Source organism: Triticum dicoccoides, chromosome 4A (genome assembly GCF_002162155.2).
Source record: "Triticum dicoccoides isolate Atlit2015 ecotype Zavitan chromosome 4A, WEW_v2.0, whole genome shotgun sequence".
Classification (NCBI taxonomy): Eukaryota; Viridiplantae; Streptophyta; class Magnoliopsida; order Poales; family Poaceae; genus Triticum; species Triticum dicoccoides.
The window spans coordinates 565,224,317-565,244,142 of NC_041386.1; the positions used below are offsets into that span (position 1 = coordinate 565,224,317).

General features: G+C 44.1%; 1 long non-coding RNA gene across 1 annotated transcript in view; it reads right to left on the minus strand.

Moving 5' to 3' along the window:
• Positions 1–19,132: 19,132 nt before the first annotated feature.
• The window catches only part of LOC119286788, a 2,483-nt gene continuing 1,789 nt past the window's right edge, over positions 19,133–19,826 (minus strand). The window contains exon 2 of the long non-coding RNA XR_005140658.1: positions 19,133–19,551. This is a non-coding gene — a long non-coding RNA (uncharacterized LOC119286788). The remainder of the gene's footprint in view (positions 19,552–19,826) is intronic.

Consider the following 19,826-nt stretch of genomic DNA (forward strand, 5'->3'; position numbering starts at 1 on the left):
CGAGGCAGATAAGTGCCGCCAATACCTCTATTTAATTGGTTCATTTGTGAGAAGGTTTAAATTTTCATCATCACACAATTCTCAAATGGTCCTGTTCGATCTTTATGATAAATCTTATACCATGGACTTAGAAGATTTTAGCACTGCTTGTAAACCCACAGTGGGGTGATGTTAGTGAACCTCGCAAGTCTGAATTTAGAGATTTTCTTGCTAGTATAACTGTGGGAGAATCTAGGGATGTGACACAAGCTACCATAGGGAGCATTCATTTTCCTGCTATACATTATTTTGCTCTCTTCATAGGTAGATGCATTAATGGTAAAGATGAAGCATGTCACATGTGTGTGCCTGATCTTAGCGTTCTCAGAAGCGTTGTTTTAGGAGATAAACAATACAACTTGGGGGCTATTGTTGCACATAGGTTGCATAATAATCGTATTCATGGAGATTTCTTTGGTGGAATTTATGCAAACCGTATAGCTAACTTTCTTGAGATACCTATACATGGACATGATATTGAGTTGCCTCCTTCTTATTTAGATTATGAAGCTATGGTTCGTCATCAGTTTGTTGAGAGGAACGATCAGTTCCTCCAGTACCGACTAATCTTTGACAGACGACGCACCTATCATGTCGCTCTCCCTACTCCTACTTTCTTTGACTTTCAGGCAAAGGGAAGATATTTTATAACCACGGAGGAGGCGACCGAGTACGAAAGAAGGGCGGAGACAGCTTGCCTCCAAGCTGCAGCTCATCAGGCAATTGCCGCTGCTTCTTAGTACGACCCCAGTTACAACTTTGGATATCTGCCAGGCCAGCCGTGGCCATAGACCAACTTACGCCAAAAGCCTAAGCTTGGGAGAGTACGTATTTCTCACCGGCATTACATTTATGTTCACACACTCATGCTAGTTGTCGGTGCTCATACTTTTTCATTGTAATATCCATGCTAGTTTTTTTTCTTTTTTATGCTTTCTTCTTGTGTGTTTGATAAACCTTAAGAAAAAACAAAAATTAGTTGTAGTTTTTAGCTAGTTTACTTTCCATGCCTGTAGTAGTAATACTTAAAAGAAAACCCAAAAAGATTTCTCATTCTTCTTTTGCTTGTTGGGAGCTTTCCCGTGTAAATAGTTTTATTTCTTTTCTTGTTCTTTGGGGGTCGAGAGGAGAAGACCATATGGAAAATGTTGAGTGGCTCTTATATGCATTATTGTTGATCTAACAAAGAGCCCATATTACCTTGTCTTCTCACTTGAATTGAATGCTTGCAGATTCCAGTTTGTCCAATGCACATGCACTATTATTATTATTATCCACACTAATCGGTCGTGCAAGTGAAAGGCAATAATGATGATTATATGATGAACTTATTGAGATGAGAAAAGCTAGTATGAACTCGACCTCTCTTGTTTTTGTAAATATGATTAGTCCATCATTCCCGATTCAACCTATTATGAAAGAAACATATCTGCAATGACAATTAGAGATTGTAGTTGCTTATGCCATGCTTAATTAGCTAGGAGCTTATAATGGTTTACCTTGCGTGCCAATATGCTATTAAAATGGTTATGATGTGGTATGATAGGGTGGTATCCTCTTTTGAATGATTCGAGTGGCTTGACTTGGCACATGTTCATGCGTGTAGTTGAAACAAAATCAACATAGCCTCTACGATATTTATGTTCATGGTGCATTATATCCTACTCATGCTTGCATTCGGTGTTGATTAATTTTAATGCATGTTCATGACTGTTGTCGCTCTCTAGCTGGTCGCTTCCCAGTCTTTTTCTAGCCTTCACTTGTACTAAGCAGGAATACTGCTTGTGCATCCAATTCCATAAACCCCAAAGTTATTCCATATGAGTCCACTATACCTACCTATATACGATATCTACCTGTCGTTCCACGTAAATTTGTATGTGCCAAACTCTAAACCTTCAAATGAACATTCTGTTTTGTATGCTCGAATATCTCATGTATCAACTAGGGTTGTCTGTATCTTCCATACTAGGCAGGTTATTCTCAAGAGGAGTGGACTCCACTCCTCACTCACAAGAAAGTGGCTGGTCATCGGGATGCCCAGTCCCATGCTTTATGCAAATCAAATCAAAATAACTGCAAACAAAACTCCCACGGGACTCTTGTTAGTTGGAGGCACTCGTTGTTTCGAGCAAGCCATGGATTGATGCTTGTTGGTGGAGGGGGAGTATAAACATTACCATTCTGTTTGGGAACCGCCTATAATGTGTGTAGCATGGAAGATATCGAGATCTCTCGGTTGTTATGTTGACAATGAAAGTATACCTCTCAAAATATTGTTCACATCTATTTCAAAACCGAGTTCTGGCACCTCTACAAATCCCTGCTTCCCTCTGTGAAGAGCCTATCTATTTACTTTTATGTCGAGTCATCGCCCTCTTATTAAAAAGCACCATTTGGGGAGCACCGCTGTCATTTGTGTCGTGGAAACGTCACGGCAGATGTCCTAGTGTGAGGACTTAGTCGTGAGGCCAACGCATCTATGCGGTAGCTTGAAGGGGTTGATCGGAATCGAGAGACAACATGCAAGACGAAGATTTGGACAGCTTCGGGCCCCGGGAAACATCATCCGGTAACAACCTACATGCTATTTGTGGCTAGGTCTCATTATCATCATCAGGGAGTCGTCATAACTCCGACTCTCCTAGTTGTGTCTAGACTTAATGATTATTCAACTTCTCCCTCTTGGGGTGCCCTGCCCCTCCTTATATATGTTGAAGGGGCGGGTTACATGTAGAGTCCAACTCGAACTTAAGACTTAACTATTCTATCTTCTCTCCATGGGCTTCTCTCCATGGGCTTCTTAACGTTTCGGGCTTCTTAATTGTTGACTTACAATCTGGCTTACCATCTGGTTTAACTGTCTGGCTTAACTGTCTGACTTAACTATCTGCTTAACTATCTGGCTTATATGACTGTGTCTGCCGGGTTACATGACTGTGTCTGCCGGGTTACATGACTATGTCTGCGGGCTTAACCTGCTTAACTGTTCCCGCTGGCTTAACCTCTGGTTTAAACAATCTGCCGGCTTACCAATGAAATACCAAGTCCCAGCCGGGTCATATCTCTGGCCGGGTCATACCGTGGGGTATATCCCCGACATTAGCCCCCAGTTTAATTTGGATTTATCCATGTTAAACTGATCCTATAAACAAAACACAAGAACAATTTTAACAGGTTATGCTCCAGGTTAAATATTCTTGTAAGCCAGCACCTGAACATCCTTAAGTCTTTGTCATTTCCTTCTTCCAGAAAATACGGGTCAATAGCCAACTTCGTAATCAATTTACTGTCGTTGGTTTCTCACAGAGAAAGACTGAAAAATAATTCATTTGACTCAGGTCCCCATGCTTAAAAATATTGGTCTTTGAAATACTCATGTGACCTTCAACCGACTTAAACATGAAAAAAACTTGCCGGGTTATAAATAGATAATGTCGAGTTATAATTGTTGCCGACGCCGGGTTAAAACTGAGAATTTTGAAGATTTCTCTCCGTCATATCCATATTACCTGTAGCCCCCAAGTCTTAAGAGGAGAAACATAGTGATAGCTTAAGACTTGTTTCAATATAAATGTTGCAACCTTGAAGAAATCCAGATTTTCCATCTCAGTCACTAGTCAAAACTCAATATTCCACATATGTAGCCCCCAAGTGTCGGGTTGTCATGCTTGCAGCAACCTGGGACTTGTAATTGCCTTCTGCTCATAAAAACTTCAACTAGTGTAGCCCCCAAGGGCCGGCTCAGTAAGATATACTGAGCTGGGACTTTGTATATAATTCATTGATAATAACGTCATATGATGTAATCTCCACCATGGGGCTTGAACCCACATCCATAAGGTTAAGAGCTGTGTACTCTACCAACTGAGTAGTGGATCTTTCAATATAATGGACTGAGGCTTGTGTACCTTGAATTTTTGATAGGAGCAATTGGTAGCCCCCAAGGGTCGGCTCATTACAATGGGATGAATCGGGTCTTCAATAAGTTGATCAAAAAATGACTTTACATTAGCCCCCAGTGCCATGGTGCATGCTGGCAGTGACATGGGACTTGCATATTTGATGTAATCTCAATTTGAATAATGTAGCCCCCAAATGCCGGGTCGTAAGCCTGCAGCGACTCAGGACTATTCATTTCATTGTAGAATAAATCATATCCATTGATAAAATACTAGCCATTGCGCTGAAGCAACTTTGAAAACCTCAATCATAATATTAGTTACTGATAACCATAATAAAAATCCAGCCATGTTGGCTATTAAAGATTTGAATAACCCGGTTTGAAAACCTCAATCATTCAATATCATAATGAAAATCCAGCCAAGTTTGGCTATTTAAAGATTCAAGTACCTTATCTGTTGACAAATAAATCCAGAGTTTTAGATACCCGGCGGCTCTTGGCCGATGGCGATTTAATACGCCTCCATTCTAAGCCAGAATTTTTATAACCCGGCTATTTATAGCCTTTGAGAAAATCCAGCATGGATGATCATTCCGAAGCATCAATTTTAATGATGAGCTTGGACTTAAGCATTTATATAAGTCACAGTTCTGCAAATCCTGCACACAGTTTAAACAACATACGCCCTGGCGACTTAATGTCAAAAGCCAGGGCGGGTTAATAGAAACCACATATATATGCTTCAGATATGAGCAAAAAGTCTCAAAACCCAAAAGATTGTGTTCAAAAAACTTAATCCAGACAAAAAGAAAATCAAGGCTTCTGATTCGAATACGATCAGTAAACCGTTCCAAAGGGGTTAAGCTAGGATTCGAATACGATCATGTAGCCCCCAGTGGCTTTGCGTTGCTGATCAAGAGGGTACCGACAGCTATGTTCTCTTTGGTTTGAATACGACCTATGTTTGAACAGGAAGCCCCCAAATGACCTTGAGAGTTGTTTAACGATGCTGATTCGAATACAATCCACGTCGGACCCAAAAGGGGTTGAGCTATGATTCGAATACGATCAAGAAGCCCCCTAGTGAGTTTGGCAGTGTGCCGATCAAAAGGAACAGGAAGCCCCCAAATGACCTGTAACTGTGGCTATGAGCCGGATCAAAAGGTAATCATAGCTTAGCTCAATAAGCCGGAAGCCCCCAAGTGATATATTTCTGAGCTGTGCTCGCCGGGTGCCTATATTTGAGTTGTGTTGTGGAACAAACTCTCTTTGATCCCTTGAGCCGGATTTTAAACCGGCATTCTCCATTTTGAACCGGAAATTTTCTGACGGCCTTTAAATTTTCATCAATATAATAGCAGCCTCCGGAACTGGGTTATCTTCCCTCCACTAACCCGGAGTTCTTGACTTGCTTTAAACTGACCAAAACTTGTTGAGTCTTATCATTGTAGCCCCCGAGTCTTAAGGCTACTCGAGGAGTTGGCTTGAGATTCTCCATACTTGACCATGATATTAACCGGCATATAGTTGAACAGCGGATTGCTGAAATATGTTGAATCCCGACGGGTTATAAATGACCTTGTCCATTGATGCATCCGATGTATGCAAGGAACATAGTTTGATGGTCTCATTTGCCATTATGAATTCTGATATGTTTTGTCAAGAATTATCAACCATAGGGTTGCAGCAATGATGATAAAGGTGGCGGCTTAAAGCGCGGCACCAAGCGGCTCAGAAGGGATCCTCCGAGTTACTCTGGTATGGCCTATACATAGCCAGGATCTTAGCTCCCTTGCTATTTTATTATCCTCCTGTGGATCAAACCAAACTGCTGGCGTAACTGAGAATTCCTCCAACACTGTAACCTTGGAAAGCAGAAACTTCACAAGTGTCTTTTTCGAGAGGTAGTCCACTGTAGTTGCCAATATTAACTTTTCTTCAGTCTGTGATCCAAGCATATGACATCCGTATGCCTCACACTAGGGGTATCCAAGCACTATACTTGACGATATTGTTGATAGCATTATCCTTTGGTTCTGTATCTAGTTCGCCATCTGAATAAGTGTCCAACAAATCAGTCATTGGTTCAACATCAAACAAATCGTATATCATCTTATCACGTGCACCCAGACAAAAATAGCGACAGTGCTAGCAAGCCCTTGGCATTTGAAAAGCAAGGCGGATCAGACAGACGACTCAAAAACGGCGAAGTAGAAGCAAAACTTGACGGGTCATAGCAGCCACAACGCGACACCTCGTGGCGACTCAAGGTGGCGGGTTGCGCGAGAGCCCAGCGGGAGCCAGCAATAGGCGGCTTGAAAGCCGGTGGAGGCAGTACTTGGAGCAGGGGCATGACAAAGATTAATCCAGTACTTTGCTGTCAAAACCAAATTTGATCACGAGCTCTTCAACAACCATGTACTGTCGCTTCTGTTTGACTGTATTGACATTGTCAATGAATTGTTGAGCACACTATTCTCCCCCAAATACACTAGGTTTATTCTCACTTGAAGTGTTGGCCATTATTTAAGACAAATAATCTGCTCTTGCAGAATGCCATACAACCTCAATTCTTGTTGACGGCGCCGCACCACAATTCTTTGCAATTTAGCAGCATTACTCAGGTTTGAAGTATTCCTCCAGATATTATATGCGTATATGGTATTCTCAGCAGTGGCCTTTTGGAAAGACAAAACATCTTCTGAACGAGCATGTATAAGACGCCATTGCGAATATCCATTATACTGTAATAAACGAGCCAATAGGCGGATGGCAAGTCGGACTGCTGTGCGCATGCACGCACGCGGAGCAAAGGTGAGCCTGGGCGACTCAGCAGCCTGAGAGAAACACGGCAGCGGCCTGGAAGAAAACCGCTGAGGCAGGCGTCGCGGCAGCGGATGCGGCTTGTGGCGGAGGAAAGGTCTTTCGAGGTGGCCCAGGAGAGCGGCTGGTTAACCGACGCCGGCGAGGAGATGCCACGGCAGCGGTTCAGGCCAGCGATTCAAAGCAGGCAGCTCGAGGCCGCTCCGGCGAGGGCGGACCCCTGGTCGAAGTGGCGGCTGGGAGGTGGGCAGTACAGCGCGGGGTGACTTAACGGGGCGGCTCAAACGCGGAGCGAGCGACGATAGCGGCCCACGGTGAAGGTTCGGAGGCGGAGGTGAGGCCAATCTGGCACGGATAGCTACTGTAGAGGCACGGCGAGGCAAAGCCAAACCCACGAACGAGCGACTCGGGTGCGCGGGCACAACAGCCAGCGGCAAGTCGAAATTAAACCAACGAGCGGGCGACTCGGGCGCGCGGGCGCGTGAGCCAGAGGCCGGAGGCGTGCGGGCCAGCGGGCAGCTTGTCGCGCGGCGGCAACTACGGAAAAGGGCCCGCTCAAGGCACAGCGGGAGCGACTCACAGGCTCAGAGGTGAGGGAGGCTGTAACGAGAGCACTCCGGCGGCTTAACGCGTCTGCCACAGTGGCGGATTGGAGAGGCGCGGATGTGGCTGATTCAGCGCGGCCATAATGTGGTGTCTTGCGGCTGCAGGCAGCACGGGGCGGCTACGCGCGGACAGCAGAGGCAGAGGCTGGCGAGGTGGACTTGGGCAGCGGAACGAATAGCCGGCTCCAGGTGCCTGCAGCGATGGCGACGCAAAGTGCGACAAGACATGGTGGAGGTGGGCGCGGTGCGGGCGAGTCCGGCTCGAGGCCACTGACACGGTTTGGCGCATAGGTTGACACGGCGACTTGATGGCGGATACGGCCGATGGGCGCGACGGCTTTTGACGCGGCCATAGCAGAGGAAACGGGCCACAGTAGCGGCTTCAGCACGCCGACGAGGCCGGCTTGATACAGCGGCTCAAAACGGTGACTTGCAGGTTCAAATACGAGGCCAATTTAAAGACGGCCAGCATTGAGTGAGGCTCGGAGGCACGAGGCCGCGGCGGTTGAGGAACGGTAGAGGCGGAATCGGAACTTGCAGAAATAGCCCAGGAGACACCCGAGTCGGCCCGAGCGGCAACTTGGTCCAGGTGCACGGTTGTGTAGATGAGGGCACGCGGCCGACGGCTTAGCAAGGCTGGCGAAAAAACGGCTTGATGTGATCCTCCTCTACCTGGGCACGGTGGCTCACGGCAATTTGGCGGCTTAAGGAGCGGCTGCGACCTCAACAACGGCGACCCGGCGATGCAGCGCGGCAGCCATGGAGGCAAGGGTTGCAGCTGCGGCTCGAAGGCGCTTCCGACGCGGTTTGCTCGAGGAGACTCAAAGGCAACAGTGGTTTCAGCGGGAAGAAGGGCGGCACGACGGGTGGCTCAGCGAAGGAGCGACGCGAGGCCATGGCGGTTTTGGAGGCCGGCGGGTTGTAGCCAAGGCGAAGTCCGGAGCGGACGATTCGGTTTTGGCATCCAGCAGTCGTTTGACCCGGCCATCATGGGAAATAGAGCACGGTCAGGGAGTCTCAGGGGCGGCAGCCGGCGGCTTGAGGACAGCGGCTTTGAGTAAGCCATGATGGAAAAAACAGCCCGGAGTAGGCCACAATGGAACTCGTGGTGGTTTAGCGGAAAGGCAGTCCAGGTCGGGGACAACAAGAGGCCACAACGGCTCAGTGCCGAGGCACAACTGAACCGCGGCGACGCGTGAGACCCGGACGGTGGTTCTCACCTAGCAGTTTCGCCGTATTGGGGTTTCTTGATTCCTTCTTCGGTTTGTTTTTGGTCTCCAACCGGAGTAGGTTTCCATCAGATGCAAACTTGCCGCCGTCCGTGTTGCCCTTGATTTGACTGCAATCTGATGGATTACACAGCCAGGTGGCGGCGGTTCAAAAGCAACTCTAGTTTCTTTGATTATGAATTTGCCAACTCTTTCTAATGTTGGTTCTTTTTCTCCCAGTTAATCGCGAATTTCTCAAACCCTAGATGAGATCCCTCCAAGAACTCAACACCACCGTGCGCGCGCCCCACGGTGGGCGCCAACTGTCGTGGAAATGTCATGGCAGATGTCCTAGTGTGAGGACTTAGTCGTGAGGACAACGCATCTATGCGGTAGCTTGAAGGGGTTGATCGGAATCGAGAGACGCAACACGCAAGACGAAGATTTAGACAGCTTCGGGCCCCGGGAAACATCATCTGGTAACAACCCTACATGTTGTTTGTGGCTAGGTCTCGTTATCATCATCAGGGAGTCGCCGTAACTCCGGCTCTCCTAGTTGTGTCTAGACTTAATGATTATTCAACTTCTCCCTCTTGGGGTGCCCTGCCCCTCCTTATATATGTTGAAGGGGCGGGTTACATGTAGAGTCCAACTCGAACTTAAGACTTAACTATTCTATCTTCTCTCCATGGGCTTCTCAACATTTCGAGCTTCTTAACTGTTGACTTACAATTTGGCTTACCATCTGGTTTAACTGTCTGGCTTAACTATCTGGCTTAACTGTCTGACTTAACTATCTGCTTAACTATCTGGCTTATATGATTGTGTCTGTCGGGTTACATGACTGTGTCTACCGGGTTACATGACTGTGTCTGCCCGGTTACATGACTGTGTCTGCGGGCTTAACCTGCTTAACTGTTCCCACTGGCTTAACCTCTGGTTTAAACAATCTGCAGACTTACCAATGAAATACCAAGTCCCAGCCGGGTCGTATCTCCGCCCGGGTCATGTTAGTTTACATTGAGTATGACTTGACTGGATCTCTTTTACCATGAATTACAATGTCTTGTCAGTCCTTGATCTTTAAAGGTGCTCTCCATTTATGTTTTGCGGTCTCAGAAAGGGCTAGCGAGATACCATCTTGTCATATCATATCATGATTGTTTTGAGAAAGTGTTGTCATCCGAGATTTTCTATTATTGCTCACTAGCTGATTATGCCATTGATATGAGTAAACATGATACCTAAATGTTATTGTGAATATGGTTAGTTCATAATCTTTGCTGAAAACCTGAATGCTGGCATTACATATTTACAACAACAAGAGCAAACAGAGTTTGTAAAAGTTTTTCTCTATCACTTTCAGTTTATCAACTGAATTGCTTGAGGATAAGAAAAGGTTTAAGCTTGGGGGAGTTGATACATCTCCGTCGTATCTACTTTTCCAAACACTTTTGCCCTTGTTTTGGACTCTAATTTGCATGATTTGAATGGAACTAACCCGTACTGACGCTGCTTTCAGCAGAATTGACATGGTGTTATTTTTGTGCAGAAATAAAAGTTCTCGGAATGACCTGAAAATCAACGGAGAATTATTTTGGAATATATAAAAAATACTAGAAGAAAGATCCATGTCAGGGGGCCCACCACCTGTCCACGAGGGTGGGGGCGCGCCCTACCCCCTGGGCGCGCCCCCCTGCCTCGTGGGCCCCCTGACGCTCCACTGACCTCAACCCTGACTCTATATATTCACTTTTGGGGAGAAAAAAAACCAGAGAGAAGGATTCATCGCGTTTTACGATATGGAGCCGCTGCCAAGACCTAAACTCTCTCGGGAGGGCTGATCCGGAGTCCATTCGGGGCTCCAGAGAGGGGAATCCATCGCCATCATCATCATCAACCTTCCTCCATCACCAATTTCATGATGCTCATCTCGTGTGTGAGTAATTCCATCGTAGGCTTGCTGGACGGTGATGGGTTGGATGAGATTTATCATGTAACCGAGTTAGTTTTGTTAGGGTTTGATCCCTAGTATCCACTATGTTCTGAGATTGATGTTGCTATGACTTTGCTATGCTTAATGCTTGTCACTAGGGCTCGAGTGCCATGATTTCAGATCTGAACCTATTATGTTTTCATCAATATATGAGAGTTCTTGATCCTATCTTGCAAGTCTATAGTCACCTACTATGTGTTATGATCCGGCAATCCCGAAGTGACAATAATCGGGACCACTCCCGGTGATGATCGTAGTTTGAGGAGTTCATGTATTCACTATGTGTTAATGCTTTGGTCCGATACTCTATTAAAAGGAGGCCTTAATATCCCTTAGTTTCCAATAGGACCCCACTGCCACGGGAGGGTAGGACAAAATATGCCATGCAAGTTCTTTTCCATAAGCATGTATGACTATATTCGGAATACATGCCTACATTACATTGATGAACTGGAGCTAGTTCTGTGTCACCCTAGGTTATGACTGTTACATGATCGATCGCATCCGGTATAATTCTCCATCACCGATCCAATGCCTACGAGCTTTTCATATATTGTTCTTCGCTTATTTACTTTTCCGTTGCTACTGTTACAATCACTACAAAACCCAAAAATATTACTTTTGCTACCGTTACCTTTTGCCACCGCTACCACTACTATCATATTACTTTTCTACTAAATACCTTGCTGCAAATATTAAGTTTCCAGGTGTGGTTGAATTGACAACTCAGTTGCTAATACTTGAGAATCTTCTTTGGCTCCCCTTGTGTCGAATCAATAAATTTGGGTTGAATACTCTACCCTCGAAAACTATTGCGATCCCCTATACTTGTGGGTTATCATGAAGATGGAGCATAGCCACACTATATGATTTTGTAGGGATAACTTTCTTTGGCCATGTTATTTTGAGAAGACATAATTGCCTTGTTAGTAGGCTTGAAGTATTATTGTTTTATGTCAATATTAAACTTTTGTTTTGAATCTTATGGATCTGAAAATTCACGCCACAATAAAGAAAATTACATGGATAAATATGTTAGGTAGCATTCCACATCAAAAATTCTATTTTATCATTTACCTACTCGAGGATGAGCAGGAATTAAGCTTGGGGATGCTTGATACGCCTCCAACTTATCTATATTTTTTATTGTTCCATGCTATTATATTACCTGTTTTGGATGTTTTATATGCACTAATATGTTATTTTATATTATTTTTTGGACTAACCTATTAACCTAGAGCCCAGTGCAAGTTTCTATTTTTTCCTTGTTTTTGAGCTTCGCGGAAAAGGAATACCAAATGGAGTCCTAACGGAATAAAACTTTCGTGATGATTTATCTTGGACTAGAAGACATCCCGGAGACTTGGAGATCAAGTCAGAAGAGTCGCGAGGCGGCGGCAAGGGGGGAGGGCACGCCCTAGGGGGGGCGCCCCCTGCCTTGCCGCCTCCTCGGGACTCCTCTGACCTAACCCTTGGTCCTATATGTTCAAATATATTCCCAAACCACAAGAAGCATCCACGAAAACACTTTTGCACCGCCGCAACCTTCTGTTCCCGTGAGATCCCATCTTGGGGCCTTTTCCGGCATCCTCCCGGAGGGGGATTCGATCACGGAGGGCATCTACATCAACTCTATTGCCCTTCCGATGAAGCATGAGTAGTTTACCACAGACCTACGGGTCCAGAGCTAGTAGCTAGATGGCTTCTTCACTCTCTTTGATTCTCAATACCATGTTCTCCTTGATGTTCTTGCAGATCTATCCGATGTAATCTTCTTTTGCGGTGTGTTTGTCGAGATCTGATGAATTGTGGATTTATTATCAACTTATCTATGAATATTATTTGAATCTTCTCTAAATTCTTATATGCATGATTTGGTATCTTTGTATTTCTCTTCGAACTATCGGTTTGGTTTGGCCAACTAGTTTGGTTTTTCTTGCAATGGGAGAGGTGCTTAGCATTGGGTTCAATCTTGTGGTGTCCTCACCAAGCGACAAAGCAGGGGTAGCGAGGCACGTATTGTATTGTTACCATCGAGGATAAAAATATGGGGTTTACATCATATTGCATGAGTTTATTCATCTACATCATGTCATCTTATTTAAGGCATTACTCCATTCTTTATGAACTTCATACTCTCGATGCATGTTGGATAGCGGTCTATGTGTGGAGTAAAAGTAGTAGATGCAGGCAGGAGTTGGTCTACTTGACACGGACGTGATGCCTATATTTCATAATCATTGCCTTGGATATCGTCATAACTTTGTGCTTTTCTATCAATTGCTCGACAGTAATTTGTTCACCCACCGTATTATTTGCCTTCAAGAGAGAAGCCTCTAGTGAAACCTATGGCTCTCGGGTCTATTTTCAATCCTATTAGTTTCTGATCTACTATTTTGCAATCTTTTACTTTCAGATCTATAAACCAAAAAACCCCAAAATATTGACTTTATCTTTTGTTTAGTTTTATCTATCTCTATCAGTCTCACCTTTGCAAGTGACCTTGAAGGGATTGACAACCCCTTTATCGCGTTGGGTGCAAGTGTTTGATTGTTTGTGCTGGTATTGGTGATTTGCGTGTTATTCTCCTACTGGATTGATACCTTGGTTCTTAACCGAGGGAAATACTTAGATCTACTTTGCTGCATCACCCTTTCCTCTTCGAGGGAAAAACCAACACAATCTCAAGAAGTAGCACTCCTTTGAAGGGGTGATCCAAGGATTATGAGGTGGAACTCGTTTGTCGAGCCAAGGACTCAAGATCCGAGGTTTTTATTGTCAAGAAGACGTCCTTAACATAGAAGGCCAATTCAGGGGCTACTGACGTTGTCCTGGATAAGGGGGTACTAACCTAGTCGGCCCATTCTCCTCGGGTTGGGCCGATGGGCCCTCATGCATGGTCAAGGTGGACTCCGGAGGCCCCACGCAGGAGGCATGATCAAGACTACCTCCACTCAAGACTTGACGTATACTCCAAGATCTCTCATGCCGCCTTGCTCCTAGATACCAACCTTGTAACCCTAGATACCCTCCCTGGCGTGTATATAAGCCAGAGAGTTTAGCCCGTAGAGGGGACATCAACGGAAAATCATTCACCTTGCCCCAAAGTTACACCACATATTACGATCTTGAGGTAGATCAACTATGTACTTGATACATCTTCATCAATATAAACAAGAGCAGGACATAGGGTTTTACCTCCATCGAGAGGGCCCGAACCTAGGTAAACATTGTCTCCGCCGTTCCTGTTACCCTCGATCTGAGATCCACAGCTTGGGACCCCTACTTCGAGGTCTGCCGGCTTTGACACTGACACATGGATTGATAAACCTTAGGTCATCCACTTGAGGGAAAATTGCTAATGTCCTACAAAACTCTGCGTTTGGAGGCCCAACACGACTCTACAAGAATAAGTTGTGTAGTAGACATTAGGTCGTTGCACCAGTGACAAGTTGGGTCAATTCAATATGATCGTTCTTCCAACATCATATTCTCAAAGTTGTTTTTGGACTATTGGTACACTTAATAATATCTCTAGATCTGGAAAACATGATCACAAATAACACTTGAGCTAATCCTTGAGGCAAGACTAGAAATCATGTTTTACCGTTTATCATTCCACACATTCTTAGGAGTTTTCCACTGACCCACATATTCTAGGGTCATAGCATTTATAGCATAGAATATAAACTCTTAATTATAACCATGGAAATAAATAATACAATATTATTGCCTCTAGGGCATATTTTGAACATAAAATAATAAAGAGCAATTGTGTACATGCAAGGATTGATAATAATAGACCCGGGGCCATAGGTTCATTAGTGACATCTCTCTGGAAAGCAGGTAATGGCATGGTAGACAAATTATTATTGGGCAATTATTAGAAAAGAAACATTCAGAAATATGATCATTCATGGAATAATCTTGTATAGGCATCACATCCATGATAAATGTAATTCAACTTCATCTACTACTATTACTCCACCCTGAAACAATTATCCAACATGCATATCAAGGTATTAAGTTTAATGAAAAACAGAGTGACACGGTAAGAAAGATGACATGATGTAGACAGAAAGAAATCAAGAAATAAGATTAAACCCCGTCATTTTATCCTTAGTGGCAACAATACAAATGCATGCATGTCTTGTCCCTTTCTATCACCAGGATATAGAACACCGCAAGATTGAACCCACTACTATGCACCACTCCCTATCAAGAATTACCCATCTATCTTGGACAAAGAAGACAAATAACTCGGAGAGCATACATAGCTACTCAATTACACATAAAATAAACTTCAAAAGATTCAATTGTATTCAATGAACAATCTGATCATAAATCCACAATTCATTAGATCCCAACAAACACATCGTAAGAGTTACATCGGATTGATCTCAGAGAAGATCATTGTATTGAAGATCCAAGAGAGAGAGATATATATATAGAGAGAGAGAGAGCAGCCATCTAGCTGCTACTATGGACCCATAAGTCCTGAAAGAACTACTTGTACATCATCATGGAGGCAACAAAGTTGATGAAGAGGCCCCCTTTGGTGGCTTCTCCCTCCGACAAAGCACCAAAACAGGGCTCTAGATGGGATGGATTTGGAACAGAGGCTTGTGGCCGCAATAAAATTATCTCGTCTATCTCTTTGAAGGTTTATGGAATTATGGAATTTATAGGCGGAGGAATTAGGTCAAATGGAGGCTCAGGGGGCCACAACGGCCACCCTTCTGGTCGCGCCACCTACTCTTGTGGCTGGCTGGTGGGTCCTCTCATGGTCTTCTGAAGCTTCTACGATCTTTTGTTGTCCTGAAAAAATCATCAAAATCGGCATCGTATTTGGACGTTCCTAGATATGGTTTTTCTATGAAACAAAAAACAAGCGAAAGACAGGAACTGACACTAGGCACTAAATTGATAAGTTGGTCTAGAAAATGATATAAAATATTATGAAACATATAAAAGTGATAATAATAATATAGCATTAAACAATCATAAATTATATATACGTTTGAGACATATCAAGCACAGAGTCGCGGGTGTGCGATCGTGTCAGCAGCACATCGAACCAGTCGCTAGCATCGTCGCCACAGGGTAAGTTTGTGGGGAGAGATGAATAGGAGGGCGTTGAGGCAGAGGACACATGAGGAGAAATATTGTGTGTGCACCATGTGATGTCCTGCAAGTGTACATGGCTGTTGTAGCACTTTCATGATAAGTAAAGTGTCAATTCCATAGGGAATGGAGCGAAAAGGAAGGCACTACAAAGCCCGCAACTATGTTGTCATTTACCTAGATATGTATGCACCCAAATTGGTGTTTGTGAGTAGTCTACTCTGTAAGTTGCTGGGGAAACGAAATAAAAAGGGGTTTTCTAGACTACAAATGAGAAGGTAAAACAGGAATTAATGTAGTAAAGACGGTGCTTGAGCAGTAGAGCATTCATGGGGGTTTCTTGAATCATTACTACAAGTATGACCTGTGCATGGAGCCGATCTGTCTATCTTATTCCTAACCTACTCTTCATGTGCATAAGTGGGTGGATCCTCGTATAGAACATGTTCTACTCTCACGTATATACATCATGCCACATACATCCTCACCAAGGGTTCTCCATTAATCCCCTATCAATATGATTAATTACGGGCTTCCCCGTAGACACAGCCTCACCAAGGGTTCTCCATTAATACCCTATCAATTGCAAAGACACGAAACTAAGGCTTTTACTATCACCTCTAATTACCTCAACATCCTAACCTCTACAACGACAGTAGTATGCTTCACGACAACATGCCAATAATGTGAGCAAGGCCTCCCCTCAACATTTGCGAAGGCTACTAACTCGAACATGAACAGAAGATATTGGATCGCTTCAATTAAAATGCTTCTAATCATAAAGAGTTCACTTGTATCCCCAAGAACGAGTACAACTACTCAAACATGAAGACGATCGACATAAAATTTAGGGTCAAGTTAGATGGCAGTTAGATGTAATCGTCACTGAGTGGTGGCAAAAGAAAAGCAACGACCGCAACTCTCACCGCCACGTAATGGCTTTTCTCATCATGCTCGTTTCTTGGACCATTTGAAATGAGAGAAGCCCGCGTATTCCGTCGAAAAAGCGCATCACCGCCGATCCTCCTAACCAACATTTCAGAAGATGCTAAACTTTGGGTAACTGCCGGCGCAAGAAAACTAGATGAGTAATTGTCATGCCGCTTATTTGTGAGTGCGTTGTAAAACTTTAAACATTACTTTTACTTATTTAATTGAAGAGGCAAAACTTTTGCCTCCTTTTAAAATAAAATTAGACACGAGCGAGGCGATCCTAGGCATGCACGACGAGCTTTTTTTTTTTTTTTTGCGGGTGACATGCACGACGAGCTAGACCAGACCACCTACGGATTACCTACGCCTCGCAGCGCTAGCCTTAATTTCTTTCCAGAGACTGTCCTGTGACGACATCCGAGAGGCTCAGCTCGCGTCGACGTCGTTGCGTTGCTGCGGCGGCGGCTGCCGATCCACCATTTGGCGTCGTTGCGGCGGCGGCGGCAGTCACGTAGCAATGCAGCATGTGGCAGCGACGCCGTGCGATGACAGCAGCAGGCAGAGGGCGCCGCCACGCCAGAGCAGCAACCGGCATGCATGCATGGACGCGCGCGGCGCACGGGAGGCCAAGGGCAGCGGCGGCAGCACCGGGACCGCTGACGGCTGACGCACGACGCCGACGTCGTACGTACGTACCTCTGCTTCGACGGCGGCGGCGCTGTTCCCAGCCGTGGAGTGCGCCGCACGTTGGCTGCGATCGGAGCACCGCGCGCGCGTGGCGCACATGCAGCACCAGCGATTCAGTTGGGCAATCATCCGGCGGCTCATCATCGCGAGGACGGAAACATGCGAGAGACATCTCAGGCCTCACACACGGCTGGCTGGCTGCCCGACAGCTTGCTTCAACTGGGGGCAATGAGCCAACACAGTTACAGTGGCACATCAAATTCGCGCGTAGACAAAACACAAAACAGCTTTCGTGTCTCCACTCCCCACAGCCGAGGCATGTAGCACGTACCTTTCCTAAAGAACATACATATGGCACATGTGCTATTTAGCTGGATGGCACGAGCCCCAGACGTGCCCATGCTAGATGAGTAGACTCCATTTTTATCGTCGGAACGTGACAAAAGTTGCCAGTCGTCAAGAAACTATGCGCACTCGACAAACCATATAATTGTAAGCGACACTCATTTTGAGACGGAGGGTAGAAAATTTGCGTGTGAAATTAATTTATGTTATCCTAGATCCAGTTGATAGATACATGCCATTTCTTAGGTCCAACTAGGGCGCTGTTTGGATCCCTAAGTTAAAGTTAGTTTTAGTTAGTTGGAGCTCAAATAACCCAAAAGTATTCAAATATGATGAGTTAGTTTGGGTTAGTTGGATCTAACCCACCTCAAAAAACTAGTCCACACTAAAGAAGCTTATTTGGGTTAGTTCTTCTAGGCCCACTAGAAAAAATAGTAAAAAAAGTTATCCCTTCCATTCAAACATTGTCCAAAGTAGTCAAATAATTGAGAAAGAATATTTATTGTCAATCTAATCCTACCATCCAAACAGCTCTTTGGTTAGAGTTAGTCTAGGGTTAGTTCAAGAGTCTAAGGTTAGTTCAAAGTTAGAATCTAACTCTAATCTCTAACTGAGTTAGAGTATCAAAACAAGGCCTAGATATGTTTCAAGAGGACTGGGCACTGCCTATTGGCAAGGGTGCAGTGGCACTTCCTTGTAGACCGGGGTTTGACTCCTATCGGGAGCGAATTTTTGTAATCTCGCTTGGGTGGGCTCCTCCTATAAAAATATGTCATGGATGCTAGCGTCCATGGTCCTTGGATCTCATTTTTTCTATTACTCTCTTAGTATTCTAAACACTCTTATATTAGTTTATAGACTACTGCCCATGGTCACTGGATCTCATTTTTTTTAACTAGATGTATTACAATAAAAAGGGGAAAATAGAAGTCCAACTAGTAGATGGTAAATAACACTATTTTTTATGAACTTTAAATAAGAGTAGATTTAACAAATAACGAATCTAAATGCTGTTACTCCCTTAGTATTCTATATAAACACTCTTATATTAGTTTATAGATGGAGTACTTTTGAACTAAAAAACTAGTATTACTTTTTAAAAAAGGACCGCAATATGCGGCGAATGTCACATATGGAGGAAGCCGGCGTGAACGAATGGTTCAGCCGACACGCCCCCACCCCCCAGCCCACTCCCCCGGCGCGTATGTTTTGTTCTCTACTAGTAATCATGCACGTGCAACGCACGTATAATCGCAAAAAGAAATTTTCCAATTTATCCTAGTTAGGAGACAATCATAAAATGATCAAGTGCAATAATGTAACTCCAATCTTAATTTGAGCTAAATATAGCTTTGCAGATATTTTTCTTTCCATATGAGCACCATGTCTCCCGCCGAACATGCGCACGCAATGGACTTCTCAACCATACAGACAGACTTAACAAAAACACATTACATACAACAGCACCTTAGTCAATTTCGTCACACAGATTGATAGTCAAGTAACACACAGACAGAAACTTGGTCATAGGCTCTGGATCCATATTATACAACAAAATGTGAAAGTAAGTTAGACATGAAATCTCAAAACTGTACCAAACTAAGTGCATAGACATGAAAAAAAAATGCTTTGCTCCAAACATGTGTGATTGAGTTACATGTTCAGAGTAGGTTACACATCCCAAGCAATAAAACTCCAGGTACGAAATTGAGAAGGCCATAAGAAATCACTGTGCAGCTACATCTTCAACTATACACATAACATAGCAATATTGGGCACTACAGGCAAAGATATGATAAGATGAAGATGCTCCTCTGATCGTCTGAACTGACAAGCTGACATATAACAGTCATTTTTTCTTTGAGAAAATTTAATAGATGCACATCACTGCAAAAAGATTGGGAAATTTAATAGGTCGACAAAAAATTCTGAAAAAAAACAGTCAATAAAATAGGCATATGTCAAGGTTATTTGCATCAACATAACAAATGATATACCATCAAAAACATCATCTCAAATATCAAATATGTAAGCTTCACAAATTGCCTATGCAAGTATATACACCACTAAGTTTGTTCGCATGATCCAGCATCACGTCTTTGTACAATAATGCCATACAACGGTGTCATTTAACCAAATACATTAATTTCAAGAGGGTTCGA